Source organism: Cetorhinus maximus, chromosome 15 (genome assembly GCF_964194155.1).
Source record: "Cetorhinus maximus chromosome 15, sCetMax3.hap1.1, whole genome shotgun sequence".
Classification (NCBI taxonomy): Eukaryota; Metazoa; Chordata; class Chondrichthyes; order Lamniformes; family Cetorhinidae; genus Cetorhinus; species Cetorhinus maximus.
In genome coordinates, this window is record NC_135893.1 from 14,328,669 (window position 1) to 14,343,250 (window position 14,582).

Genomic DNA, 14,582 nt, shown 5'->3' on the forward strand with positions numbered 1-14,582 from the left:
TGTTCAATCACTCAATTTTCCTTTTTCTATCCTCACTAGCACGTGGGACTGGAAGTAATCTTGAATTTACTGCTTTAGAGGTATTGTTTTTTAATCTTCTTCCTAGCTTCATGAAAATCTGCTTTCAGGACCCCTTCCTACCTAAATCATTGGTACTGACATGGGCCATGACTTCTGGCTCCCCCAGAAGAATGTTCTACGGCCGCTCTGTGACATCCTTGACCCTGGCACCAAGGAGGCAACACACCATCCTGTAGTCATGTCTCCGGCCACAGAAACACCTGTCTGTTCCTCTAACTAACAAATCCCCTGTCACTACTGCTCTTCCCTTCTTCATCCCCCTCTGTACAGCTGAGCTGCCCATGGTGCCACAAACCTGGCTCTGACTGCATTCTTCTGAGGATCCAACGCCCTCACCAGCATCCAAAACGAAAAACCAATTAGTGAGCGGGACCTCAGGACTCCTACACCACTTGCATGGTTCTCCAACTGCCTGGCGGTCATCCATTTCCTCTCTGCCATCTATTCTCCGAGCCTGTGCTGTGACCACTTTTCTGAACATACTATCCACATAGCTCTCAGCCTTGCCAATGTGCCACAGTAGCTCCAGCTCCGAAATCCAGAGTTCAAGTTTCTGCAGCTGGTGACACTTCCTGTGCATGTGGTCATCTAGGTCACTTGGCAACGTCCATGACTTCCCACATATTACAGGGCACGCATTCCACATGACTGAGCTGCCCTTCTATGTCTTAACTTTACTTCACTAATGTTAACTTTATTTTACTTTGGTTAATTTATATTAACTTAATTTTACTTGGCCTTAACTTAATAAAGCTTACAACCATTGATAAACCTTATTAGTACTGATTAAATCTAATAGTTCACACATTTTGAGTTGCAATAAACCTTACGTAAAGCACCTCTTTTCCCCCATGCACAAAATTCCCACGTGAACATAATTTGCTACTCAGTTGGTCTCCATTTCGCTCAGCCGTAGTCTCCTGTCTCCTCATGCACCTCTTACTACGCAGCAATAAGCTGGGGATGGGGTGGGTGTGCGGTTGGGGGAGTGGGTGGGGAGTGGGGGGGGGGGTAGCGGCTGTGTGGTTGGGGTGAGCCTGGGTTTGGGGGGTGTGGAGCATGGGGGAGGTGGAGATGGCTGGCGTATGGCATGGGGGAAGGTGTGTGGTTGGGGGGCTGGGGTTGTGTGGGGTGTGTTTTGGGGTTGTCGGGGTGGGTGGATGTGGTGGGGGTGTGCGGTTTGGGGGTGGGGAACCTGGGGTCTGTGGGGATGGGGGTGGGGTTGTGGTTGGGTGTGGGGGCATGTAGGGTGTGTGGTTGGTGGGTGGTTGCATCTGGTTGAGGGGCATCTGGTTCTGGAGCTTGTGGGTTGGGGGTCGTGGGAGCCTTTGGGGCTGGGGGATGTGTTGGGGGGGGTGGTGGGGGACTGTGTGGGGTGGGGGTTTGTGGTTATGGGGGATTGGATGGTGGAGGGAGATTGTGGAGGGGGTGCTGATGTTGGGGGGGTCATTTTTTAAGGTTTAGTACCACATGAAGTACTGTACCCTCAAAATTCTCTTTTGAGTTTAAACCAGCATATACATGGTAGTCTAAATTTCTATTATATCCTAAAGTAGACACAATTCTGATGACCTGCTGATGACTTGTGAATCTTGTGCCTCATCAAAATAAATGTAAGAAACTAAAAACCAGCAGTAATGCAAAACAGGGTGTTGACTCACCTATTACCATTTTATTACCCTTGAAAAGTCTGGGAATGAAATCCATATTTGTCCCTAAGAGATTGGTTAAATAAAGGTTTTACAAATCTCTACTTCATCCTAGGGTCACCTCACCCTGTACCACCCTGTTTACACTCTAGCAGAAGGTGGTCATATTGTGGGACTAAAATTTCTCTGGTGGTGAGGATTTCTGATTATCCATTGTGACTTTGGCAAAAAAAAAACATTGAAATCCCAGTCTCAGCTCCCTGACATCATCCAGGGTCCACAGAGGCATCAGGGATGGCCCCTTGGGGCAAGGGCTACCTGCAGAGGACGTGGCTGATGATACCCGTGCAGCAGCCTCAGACTGCAGCAGAGCAAAGGTATAATGAATGTCGTGCTGCTACACGCACCTTGGTGGAGCAAACCATCAGGATGCTGAAAATGAGTTTCGGTGCCTGGACCAGTCTGGTAGAGCACTGCAATATAGTCCACAGAGGGTGTCACGCATCGTTGTCAGGTGGTGTGCCCTTTACAACCTGGCGCTGCAATGGGGAGAGGAGCTGGCTGAGGAGGAGATGGAGGAGCTGGACATCTCCTCTGATGAGGAGGACGTCAACGGGGATGACGGTGAGAAGGTCGCGAACTTATGCTGGCGGTGAGTCCATTGAACTGTCCAGACGAGGTAGGTGTGCTTGGGAGGCTCTCAGGTGCTAGATTTGTGGAGTAAGATGATGACATGCAGTGAGGTGACACCATAGATCTTCACATAGCCTCTGTGAATGTCTGACTCCTGTCTGGCTGAGCGCAGCTCATTCGTGCTCTACGATCAGGGTCATATCATGGAGACGTAGTCTTGGAACTTCAAATGCACCTGATCCTTTGTCAGCCTTCACCACGTGACCCCTTCAAGAACACAGCATCATCGGTCGCAGATGCTGACTGGATGGGGGGCCAGCCCCACCTTTCAAGGTGCTGAGAGCACACCAAGAGAATGACGAAACTCTGACACCTGCCCACGACATTCTGGCAACAATGACAAGCACCATCAAGGTGCAGGCACCATTAATGTGTCCAGTGAGGTCAGACCATCACTTTGGTCTGAAGGTTGCACAAAGCACAGGGAATAGGCCCTGGATTGAGAAACCTGCAGGAACCAAGATTTCACATCAGTGACACAAACACTGCTCATCAGAACTAGGAGCCATAGGCAGGGAGACATTCTTGGGAGTTTATTTATAGTGAACATTATGTACAAGTGATTAACACCCGTGCCCAGGCTAAGCAATTATAGGCTGCACTCCCCTTTTCAGTTATTTGAAAACCTTTGACTGTTGTTTTGTTCGCACTTCAGCCCCACGCCCCTGATCTAGGGGCACCCAGTGCAGAGGGGGGCAGGGATGGAGGAGGACCTCCTTGTGCACCTGCTCCTGGGCCTGGCCAAGTTTGCCATCAACAGGCCCAGGCAGCGGACGATCTGGGGGGGTCGTCTGGCCCAGCTGTCTGCCCCTCTTCTATGGCTACTTTCGCAGCCAGGTGTCGCTGGAGAGGGAGCATGTGGTGTCCATCAGCACTTCCGAGGCCTTCCATGCTCAGTGGGCAGCGCGGGGACTGGGGTGCTTTATAGACATCTTCAGTCTCATTTTGATTTAATGTTTGTAAGCTTCCTTTTGATTTTTTTCTTTTTCTTTTTTGTTTTTGCAGTTTCCCTTTTAAGGGGCTGCCTTTTTACTTTGTCCCTGGATTTTGTTAATTTAGTTTATTTGTTTGTAACAGAAGAGTTACATCTTCCTGACCTTCCTAATCCTGCTGCTACATCTTGGTGCTCCCCGACATCCACAGCAGAGGTGGAGACGGCCTGCTGACTGCTACGCCCTGTCTGCGATGACCTTGGTGGGTGTCCTCTGGAGGGCCGAGACCTGGAGGGCCATGTCTGCTGTGTAGCAGTGGCACCCTTCTCGGCCTGTGGAGCTGGAGCTGCTGGGGCCACAGGAAGAGGGGATTCGGATGGGCCAGACACTCCTGGAATACCTTGGATGGATGGCCTTGGGTTGTGTACCTGCTGATTCTCCTCCCTATGGGTGCCTGAGGGCCCCTGGCTGATGCCTTGAGGAGAAGGGGTAGCTGAAGTGAGATCCCACTGCCCTGCACCCCTCTCTCATAAACACTGTTGGAGGCCAACTAGGGCATCAGCAATGAATGCAGCAGTGCAGGATCGATGTCCTGGACCAAGGTTTCCATGGCGGCCGCCATCCTGCTAGTGTTGACCTCAGTGTGTTGGCATGCTGGCACTATCACCTCAGCCTGAAGGCCCATGGACTCCTCCATCGTACCTTGCAATCTGAGGAGTGCAGCGGGCATCCCTTACTGATGTTCCTGAGCTTGCCTTTGCAGCCCCAGCAACTGTGACATGACCGAGTCCAGAAACTCGTCACCTGACTCGGACTCAGATTTCTGGCCTCCAGCAGTCCTCTGAGTGCCGGAGACCTGGGCAGTCCCTGTTGCCACCTGCTGTAGATCAGACAATGCAATGTGGTCACCAGATTGTGACTCTAAAGCTAGGTCCTGCCGAGGTGTGTGCCTCTGCACTGGTGTGGGTGAGTGCTTTGACGGGTCTTCAATGAAGGTGCCTTCAGATTCCCCTTCAGAGGTTTCTTCAGGGCTTGATTGGAGGCCCTGGGTTGTGGACTCCGTTGGCTACTTCCCAGATGTGCCTGCAAAAGCAAGGAGAGATAATTAGTGCATGGCAGGGGACTGTGGAACAGGACCCATCGCTCACAGCATTGTTGTCTGATAGATGGTTCACTGCTGGATCCTCACTTGGTAGAGCACTGCTGACCTCACCGTCAGCACAGGAACGGTCCAGATCCTCGCTGGCCAGCTGGATGGATCTATTTTCAAAGTCAGAGGGGACTTTGATTTTAGGCATTCCTCCACCAGTCTGTGACCTCTTCCTTTTACTGTGTGCCAGCTTCTCCTGCATGTATACAGATGGAGAGTGTAAACCAGACGCCTGCCAGGCCAGATGATAAGTATGTCTGGCATGTGTGGGTGGTGAGGGGTGCCATGGACAGGCTGAGGGCAATGAAGGTGTGTGTGAGAGTGAATGGTGATGTCCCTTGAACTGGCAGTGAGAGATCACTAAATGTGTGATGGGTTTTTGATTGTGTGAGCTGAGTGTGATGAGAAGGGTGACTTATCCTAGTGGAACAAAGGAGATCATTCATCCTTTCTTGGCATTGGGTGGCTGTCCTCTTTTGCAGGGCATTGGTGCTGACCACTGCTGCCAGTGCCTCCCATGCTGGATTGGTGATGTTGCTGCCCCTCCTATGGCCAAAGTGGTGATAGAGGATATCACGGCGGGCTTCCAATACGTACAAAAGGCACTCGAGGGATGCATCATTAAACTGGGGGACTGCAGTCTTCTTGCCTTCTGGGGCCATGTTTTGTTTGCAGCAGTCCTGGGCTGGAAGCACTGAGAGGTGTTTGCATGGCTGCACTTTATTATGGCACACGGTGTGATGAAGCAGCAAAGTGATGGCGTGGCGTGCAATTGAGAGCCCACCTACCATTGAAACACTGTGTTTCCTGAGAATGCATGATTAATGAGGTGGGATTGGGATAAAAAGGCATGAAAAACTGCCATTGCAGCTGGCGAGTAAAACATCATTTTTCCTGCCCGCTACTGCACTTGGTGCAAATCTGGGACAGTTCCCCACACAATTTTAAAAAAATACTATATTCACATTTCCTTAGTACAAATGTAATGCAATATCATGTGGAACCTGTGGAAAGGCTGTAAATACAGTGTACAGCACAATTGTATGTTAGTGGGTAGTTGCCAGAAATCATGATGGTGAAGTTGTGTTAGCTACAGAGTTGAATTGTTTTGTAAATGTAGTGATTTCTTTGTAGCCACTTTCTTAGCATCAGTTGATTGCTTTGTGGTTAACTATCCTTAGACTCCGCATTAAGCCTCCAATTTCACCATTGCTACAGTCACTCTGCCTACTACATGTGGGTGTAATGAAAGAAAGATGAAACCTACGTTTATACAGTACCTTTCATGATGTTCCAAATCGCTTTACAGCCAATTAAGTAATTTTGAGTTGTAGTCACTCGTATATAATGTAGGCAATGTTATCAAATGGCAGAGCAGGCTTGAGGGGCTGAATGAATGGCCTACTCCTGCTCCTAATATGAATGTTTGTATGCCATTCTGGATGGATGAGACGAGCTAGGCTACATGGCCTTTGCCATCCATAATTATCTTGCGAACAGTGGGTGGAATCATGGCTGGAATTCTGTTTTATTTTGTTGCTAATGAAAGTTTACTGTGAGCAGGCTTTGTGAGGTGAAATTGCTAGAACAGGAGTGCATAATGGACTCAAAGGACCTTTGTGTTTGTTTGTTTGGTGAATCTTGAAAGGGGAAAAATATCATGCACGATTGGGGTGTAGGGTTAAAGTGGGGAGGGGGAAATAGGGGGCCCCAGAAACACGAGAAGCACCAGGGCCTATGATTTCTCTCCCTGGCCCTGGTGATCGTTATTCAATAAAGAATGGCTCACTGCATAATGAGTTGACTTCAATTTCTACTGCAGTTTTCAGCTTTTCCGGTCCTTGGAACAGCTTTGGAAATTCATTCCTGTATATTGCTCTGCTGTCATCTATTATTACTCATTGACTTTTGTAGAAGACCAAGTCCTGAACACACTGCCCTGCTGAGTAGAGAAATTTGCTGGTTCTGTAATATATAAAGAGTTTTGTTAATTTCTTTATCTTTGTGTCTAAGAGTTGGAGTGAACTGACCCTTCACTTTGGCCTGTGGCCCCTGGCCTCCTGTAGCTTTATTTTAGATTGCTGGATGTCTACTTCATGAAGCCAGTCCAATTTGTCTGATAAGACTGTGACCTCAGCCCAGATGTCCAGTTTAAATTCTGTTTTGTATCCTTGGACTTCCAGCTGTACAGACCAGAGCTGCTTATTGGGATTTTTGAATTCTCCTAGGAAATCATCAGATTGAAAGGCTGTATTTCTAATTTCCAGGACTTCAAAATGGTTGGAAGCGTGTTCCAGCTTTCTTCCTTTAAATTGTACTTTAGACCTGCAAAATTGTTTAAAATGTCTGGTCTTGCCACAGAGAAAGCATTCAGTTCCCCTGCTGGGCATTCTTTGTGGTGATGCTTCTTTTTGGCATTGTATCTGGATCATTTCAAAATAGTTGGAAGGGTTCTTGCCACCCCTTCAGCAGTTTTGGCAGACCTGTTCATGGGTGGGTCTCCTGACTTAGGCCTACACACTGGATTAACCCATCCCCAGCCTCGACGTCTCCCTGAAGTGCACCCTGATTCTGTTTACGCAGCTCCCTCTGCTTTGCAAACTGTTTGGCCTTCTCTAGCATTAAATCCTCCTTGGTTTGCAAGAAGTCTGACAGTGCCTCATCAAGCACGTTGACTAGAATGTGGTCATGGATTAATTCATATTTTAAAGCTCTGTAGCCGAACTACTGGCCAGTCTATACAAGGCATTAAGAAATGAGCCTATGAATTCACCCAGCCTTTGGTTGAATCTTGCCCTTTCAGTGACCAGATTCTTTTTAGGGCTGAAGAAATTATCAAAGACCCTCAGGTATGTAGGATGCCAAGGTCTCTTGACTCCTTGTCTTGCCAGGATATCATTCGCTATGGTCCAACCGCATATAAAAGAGTACTGACATGGTGTTTTTGTGCCCTCTCTCGTAAGCCTGAAGCTGTTGGGTACCTTTCAAACTGTCAGTGTCGGAGCTCCCATCGTTGTCCTTGCTGCGGACTCTTGATGTGTTGGAAGGAATAGTGGCTGTTCAATGGCTGTAAACATCATGAGTGGCTTGCTCATTGGCCCCACCAAAATACAACTTATTTTTGTTGTTCTTCTTTGTGAAGTCGAGCTGTTCCTGGGTCTTCATCCCTGAATTACCAATCTGTGGCCTCCAGCATTGCCATCATGGTTTGGTTTGTTGTCCTTCACTTGTGTTGTCTTCTGGTTCGATGACATTTCACTTACTCGGTGAGTGACTTGGAGATAGTCAGTATCAAGTTTCTTTTAGAACTATTTGCATCTAAGACCTAATAGTAAGTACATTATACACTGGACACCAGAGTGCTCTGTGTCTTGCTCCCTTTGAGCGTCTCGGTCATCTGACCCTGATGTCTTGTTTACCTCCTCATTAACATAATTATCTAATTAACATAACCATTTACCCTATACTCTACACTAGACAGTTAAACAACTAACTGGAGGAGGAGACTACAATAACATCCCCCTCTTCAATGATGGCAGACCGCAGCACATCAGTACAAAAGATGAGGCTTAAGCGTTTGCAGTCATCAAAAGTGCTAGGTGGATGATCCATCTTGGTCTCCTCCTGATGTCCCTGGCATTACAGGTTTGATTCGCTCCACGTGATATTTAAAAAAGGGCTGAACACACTGGTTACAGCAAAGGCTATGGGCCCTGACAACATTCTGGCTGTAGTGATGAAGACTTGTACTTCAAAACTAACCATGCCCCCGACCCAGCTATCTACTCCAACAATGTGGAAAATTGTCCGAGTATGTCCTGTCCAGAAAAAGCAGAACAATTCCAATCTGGCCAATCACTACCCCATCAGTCTACTCGCAATCACCAGCAAAGTGATGGAAGGATGTTGATACTTATTTGGCAATAACCTGTTCATCGATGCTCACTTTGGGTTCCACCAGGAAGATGTCATTACAGCCTTGATGCAAACATGGACAAAAGCTGAATCTGAGGTGGGGTGAGGGTGACTGCTCTTGACATCAAGGCAAGTGTGACATGATGGAGCCCTTGCAGAATTGAAGTCGATAGGAATTGACGAGATAACCTTCCTGGTTTGAATCATACCTAGCACAAAGGAAGATGGTTGTGGTTGTTGAAGACCAATCATCTCAGACCCCCAACATTTGGAGTTCCCAAGGATGGCATCCTAGGCCCAACAATCTCCAGATGCTTCATCAGTGACCTTCCCTCCAGCATAAGGTCAGAAGTGGGATGGCTGTTGTTGCAGTGTTCAGTATGCTTCGCAATGCCTCACATATAGAAGCAGTCCATAACAAGTGCAGCAAGAGCTGGATAATATTCAGGTGTGGGCTGATAAGTAGCAAGTAACATTCGCGCCACACAAGCGCCAGGGAATGACCATCTCCAATAAGGGAGAATCTAACCATCTCCCCATGATGGTCAATGGCATTGCCATTGCTGAATCCCCCACTATCAACATCCTGGGAGTTATCATTGACTAAAAACTGAACTGGACAAGCCATGTAAATACTGTGGCTGTAAAAAGCAAGTTAGAGGCTGGGTTTTCTATGGCAAGTAACTCACCTCCTGACTCCCCAAAGTCTTTCCACCGTCTAGCTGGCACAAGTCAGGAGTGTAATGCAATATTCTCCACTTGCCTGAATAAGTGAAGTTCCAAAAACACTCCAGAAGTTCAACACTATCCAGTATAAAGCAGTCACTTTCTTCACCACTGGCATACAGTGGCAGCAATGTGTGCCATCTATGTGATGCACTGCAGCAACTCAACAAGACTGCTTCGACAGCACATTCCAACCCCGCAACCTCTATCACCTAGAAGAACAAGAGCAGCAGACACATGGGAATACTACCACTGTAAGTTCTCCTCCAAGACATACACCATCCTGACTTGGGACTATATCGCCACTCTTTCACTGTTGCTGGGTCAAAATCCTGGAACTGCCTGCTTAACAGCACCATGTGTACCTACACCAGATAAACTGCAGCATTTCATGCAGGTGACTTGCCATTGCTTTCTCTCAATGGTAATTAGGGAAGGGCAATAAATGCTGGCCCATGAATATAAAAACAAGATCTGTTCACAAAGCAACTTGATATATATGCAAATTAATGGGGATATGGACTTAGTTTCTATCTGGTGAGGGTTGGGGGGGGTTGTACTACATAATACACAATATGCAGAACTGAAAAGTCTGATGTCTGTTATAACTGGGTTTCCTGATTGGTAATGTACTCCTAAGTCTGATTTGTGCAGTCAGCAAACAAATAAATAGGAAAAGTGCAACACCCCATTATGCGTTGTGGGCTCAAGTCCCAAGTCAGAGGCATGAGTAGAAAATCCTATGGTCGCTACTTCCTCGTGTTGCTTACATACAGCACATTTCAACTGCTTGTTCTGATGGATTAGAAGAAAGATCTGTCCTCAACATCATCAATACATGGTTAAGATCTGGAATGTGTACCTTGAGACTGAGTTGGAAGATTCAATCATGATCTTTAAAGGAATTCAATAAGGACCTGGAAAAAATTTGCAGGGCTCCAGGGAAAGGACTTGCTGAGTTGCTGTTGCAGAGAGCAGGAATGGACATGATGGCCCTCCTTCTTCTGTGCTGTAACTGTTCTATGATTATTTACATGTAGAATTTATTTTAAATACATATATTATTCTGGTTTTCAATGTTCTCATTACTTCCTCCCTTTTAGCATACATGTCTCCATTGTCCCCTAACCATGGATGTTCAATACATGCAGTGAGAATTGGGTTGCTGCTGCTCACTCCCTAAAGTCAGGTAATGAAACAGCACTGATAAAGGACCAGAACTTGGACTTGGCATCACAGTTGTGAATCAGACACGTGGACGAGAAAAAACAAAATCTGTGGCACTGACTTGCATTACCTGCACCAGTTCCATTTGGATTTGAATTTAATAGTTATACCTAATTCATCAATTTAATTGCCTAACAGGTAGCAAAAATATAGTATAGAATCTACAAGCTCTTCCTGCCCTATGTATCCTCTCTGTGTGAAAGTCAGAGGTAATACCCTCTTTCATAGGATTTCAAAACTGGAATGTCTTCTCTCCGTCCTACAACCTACAAATTTTTAAATACCAAACTTGTCATCACCAAACCACTAATTTTGATTTATCTCATCTTATGGCTTTTCAATTTTAGTGTGTCCTGCACCATGGATCTTGGTCTTTCATCTAACTTTCTAATTACAAAAAAACAGACCAGTGTGCTACAACCTAAGTTTCATTCAAGTTGCTAACCATAACTAACATGTAACTTTAGCACTCATGAATGATCAGACTGCCCACTTAGGGATATAAATTCTTACCAAAAGACCTTTCTAATTACCTACTGATCAAAGGTGGGTGAAAGCCAACAACATAGAGCAGAAGGTCACAAGTTAAATCTTGATTGAGCTGAGTTAACTGGCCTCAATTGAAATAGGAGTTGGGACGCTACATTTGACTCAGTGCCACTAGGTTAAGAAGCGATTTAAAAATTCATCATGGTTCCCATCCAAATTGTCTCCTTATCTGTGAATTTTGAGTGAGGCCAAGATAGGGCTCAACTATGCCACTTTTTATAGTAAAATAACCAACACCCATTTACTCTATAGACTTGCATACAAAGAATAACCCCTTGCCTGAGCCATCAGAGGACTTAATGCAATCTTTGAACTGGCCCATCACCAAAGTTGCAGAAGGGTAGAGGAGGCCAACATTTATAGAGCTTTTGAGAGATCCTGTAATGGGGTGGATGACAGTTAACATGGATTGAATGGTCTTTGTCATCCATACTTGCTTCAGGGGAGTGGGGAAGGAAAATTCATTTGAATAAAAAAAAATATTTTTGAAAATTTGACTAAAATTACCAGAATGAGAATTCCAGTGTATTGCTGCATGCAAAGAGTTAAATGAATCAACAGCCAGCATGTGAGGTCACAACACACGCTGAATTCTGGAACAACATGTTTCTCAGTTTAGGTCCAAATGGAAATTCAATTGCTCTCATCACCTACAGGAATCGCTGTTATTTAATTGTCATGTTGCTGTGCCTAGCCTGTGTCTCTCCGGAGGGCAATTACTTGGGGAATGTGATGGTGTAATTGGGCAGGTGTGTGGAACGTAATCACAGCTAGCTGCAAATTAATGTTGGAAGTGGTTGCTTTTACGTCCATGATGTGTGTGCGTGTGTGAGTCAGTGTACCAAGTAGCAACACAAAAGCAATATACTGCAGATGCTGGAAATCTGAATTAAAAACAAACTGCTAGAAGTACTCTGCAGGTTTTTTTTTTAATTCATTCACGGGATGTGGGCTTTGCTGGCTGGGCCAGCATTTATTGCCCATCCCCAGTTGCCCATAAAGGTGGTGGTGAGTTGCCTTCTTGAAACGCTGCAGTCCATGTGGTGTAGGTACAACTACAGTACTGTTAGGAAGAGAGTTCCAGGATTTTGATCCAGCGACAGTGAAGGAACAGCCATATATTTCCAAGTGAGGATAGTGAGCAACTTGGAGGGGAACTTCCAGGTGGTGGTGTTCTCATCCATCTGCTGTCCTTGCCCTTCTAAATGGTAGTGGTCCTAAGTTTGGAAGGTACTGTTGAAGGAGCCTTAGTGAATTCTTGCAGTGCATTTTGTAGATGATACACACTGCTGCTACTGTGCGTTTGTAGATGGTGGGAGTGAATGTTTGTGGTTGTGGTGCCAGTGCTTTGTCCTGGACGGTGTTGAGCTTCTTGAGTGTTGTGGGAGTTGCACTCATCCAGGCAAGTGGGGAGTATTCCATCACACTCCTGACTTGTGTCTTGTAGATGGAGGCTTTGGGGAGTCAGGAAGTGACTTACCCGTTGCATGATTCCTAGCCTCTGACCTGCTCTTGTAGCCACAGCATTTATACGGCTAGTCCAGTTCCATTTCTGGTCAATGGTAACCCCCAGGATGTTAATGACCTTTCATGACCTGAAATGCTAACTCTGTTTCTCATCACAGTTGCTCTCTGACCTGCTGAGTATTTCCAGCATTTTCTGTTTTTATTACTGAACATCAATATAGGCTATTAAGGCCATTATAATAAGCCTCTTCTTTGCCTTCCTCTATACATCAAAAATTGTCACATTATACTATAATTCAGTATTTCAAGAGCATTATTTATTATTTGCCAAGCCCACTGATGTTTCCTAGAATTTTCTTCCACAGATAACGTTCCCCTTCCCAGCCCCTGTATTGTTCTCCCACTTCTATCAAAGAGTCAAGCTGTCATCTCCTTCCCTAGTCCTGTTAACCCACTTCATATCTGATAGTAAGATATATAGATGATTGGCATCAAGTAGCTCTCTGAACTTTTCTTTCCTTAAGACAGTGAACAGGCTGGAAAGAGTTACATATGGGCAGTGTTCAGGCTGGAGAGAGTTACACATGGGATAAGGAATGAGTTGAAGAGTTACATATGCAATAATGTACAGGCTGGAGGGTAGTACAGGGTGAAGTGTGTTTCTTGCAGCTAAATGCATAAGTTGGAGAGGATACATTCTTTGAATAGCACCAGGGGATCTTTTAACATTTACCTGAATAGTTAGGATCACCATTTGATATTCCATTTGAAGGACAGCACCTCTGACAATGCAGCACTCCCTCAAAACTGCACTGATGCATCAGCCTGAATTATATGTTGAAATTCTAGAGTGTTACTAGCTTAGCCAAGTTAACACTTCTGTCTTATGATATCCAAAAGTAATTCTCTCCTGACCTTTAAAGTGACTGATGGCAATTCGACATGGTGAGAGGAGGGGTAATTTTACCCTCAAGAAACACCTGAGGTTTGGTTGCAGGTGAGGAATGACAACTGGGGAAAATGCAAGTGTGCTGGGAAGCCAATTCTGACCTGCTGACTTCTGTATTTAACTGGACTGTGTTAGACCCCCTGTGTGCAACCTCCTCAAGGGAGCCAGGTTGCCTTTAAATGTTTTAAATGCCTTAAAAGCTAATCACTCATTTGAGTGATATTTCAGCTGACTTTCACATGTAATGGTACATCCACAAGTTTCCTGGGCTTCCAGATACACTCCTGTGACAATGACAATTGAAGGGACTGATTCAACCTCAATGAAATACTACAATAAATGCTCAGTACTCACAGCTGCATTATTACTTACTAGTATAAAAGGATTTGCTCACAGTACATTTGCTGAGAGTTTACTTTCAACACATTGGAAGTTTTCTGGATCACATCAGGATAGATGACACTTTGGCTGCCTTGGACTTCGGACAAAGAGCAAGATGACTAGCGCCTAGATTAATGACTTAAATGAAGATTCAGAGAGTAATGTATCTAAGTTTGTGGATGATACAAAGCTAGGTTGAAAGGTAAACTGTTTGGGGGGGGCATGGAGACAGAGGCTGCAAAGGGATATAGACAGGTTAAGTGAGTGGGTAACAAGATGGCAGATGGATTATAATGTAGAGAAATGTGAAGTTATTCACTTTGGTCGAAAGAATAGAAGAGCAGAATATTTTTTAAAAGGTGAGAAACTTGCAGGTATTGATGTTCAAAGAGACTTGGATGTGTTCACACAAGGAATACAAAAAGTTAACATACAGGTACAGCAAGCACTTAGGAAGGCAAATGGCATGTTGGCCTTTATTGCAAGGGGATTGGAGTATAGGAATAAAGAAGTCTTGCTAGAGTTATACAGGGTTTTGTTGAGACCACATCTGGAGCAGTGTGTGTGATTTTGGACTCCACATTTGAGAAGAGATATACTTGCATTGGAGGCGGTAGAGTGAAGGTTAATTAAATTGGCCCCTGGGATGAGGGGTTTATCCTATATTGAGAGGCCTATAAATTAGCTCTATTTTTTCTGGAGTTTAGAAGAATGAAAGGTGATCTCATTGAAACATACAAGATTCTGAAGGGACTTGATAGGGTAAACGATGAGAGAGAGATTCTCCAACCAATGGAAACAGAAATGCGGGGGCACAGCCTCACGATAAGGGACCGATCATTTAGGACTGAGATGAGGGGAAA

The 14,582-nt window shown here is 45.4% G+C and overlaps 1 protein-coding gene across 3 annotated transcripts in view; it reads left to right on the top strand.

Annotated features, from left to right (window-relative positions):
- The window catches only part of tp73 (tumor protein p73), a 248,278-nt gene that overhangs the window by 23,815 nt on the left and 209,881 nt on the right, over nt 1–14,582 (top strand). The gene's annotated exons all lie outside the window — the stretch shown is intronic.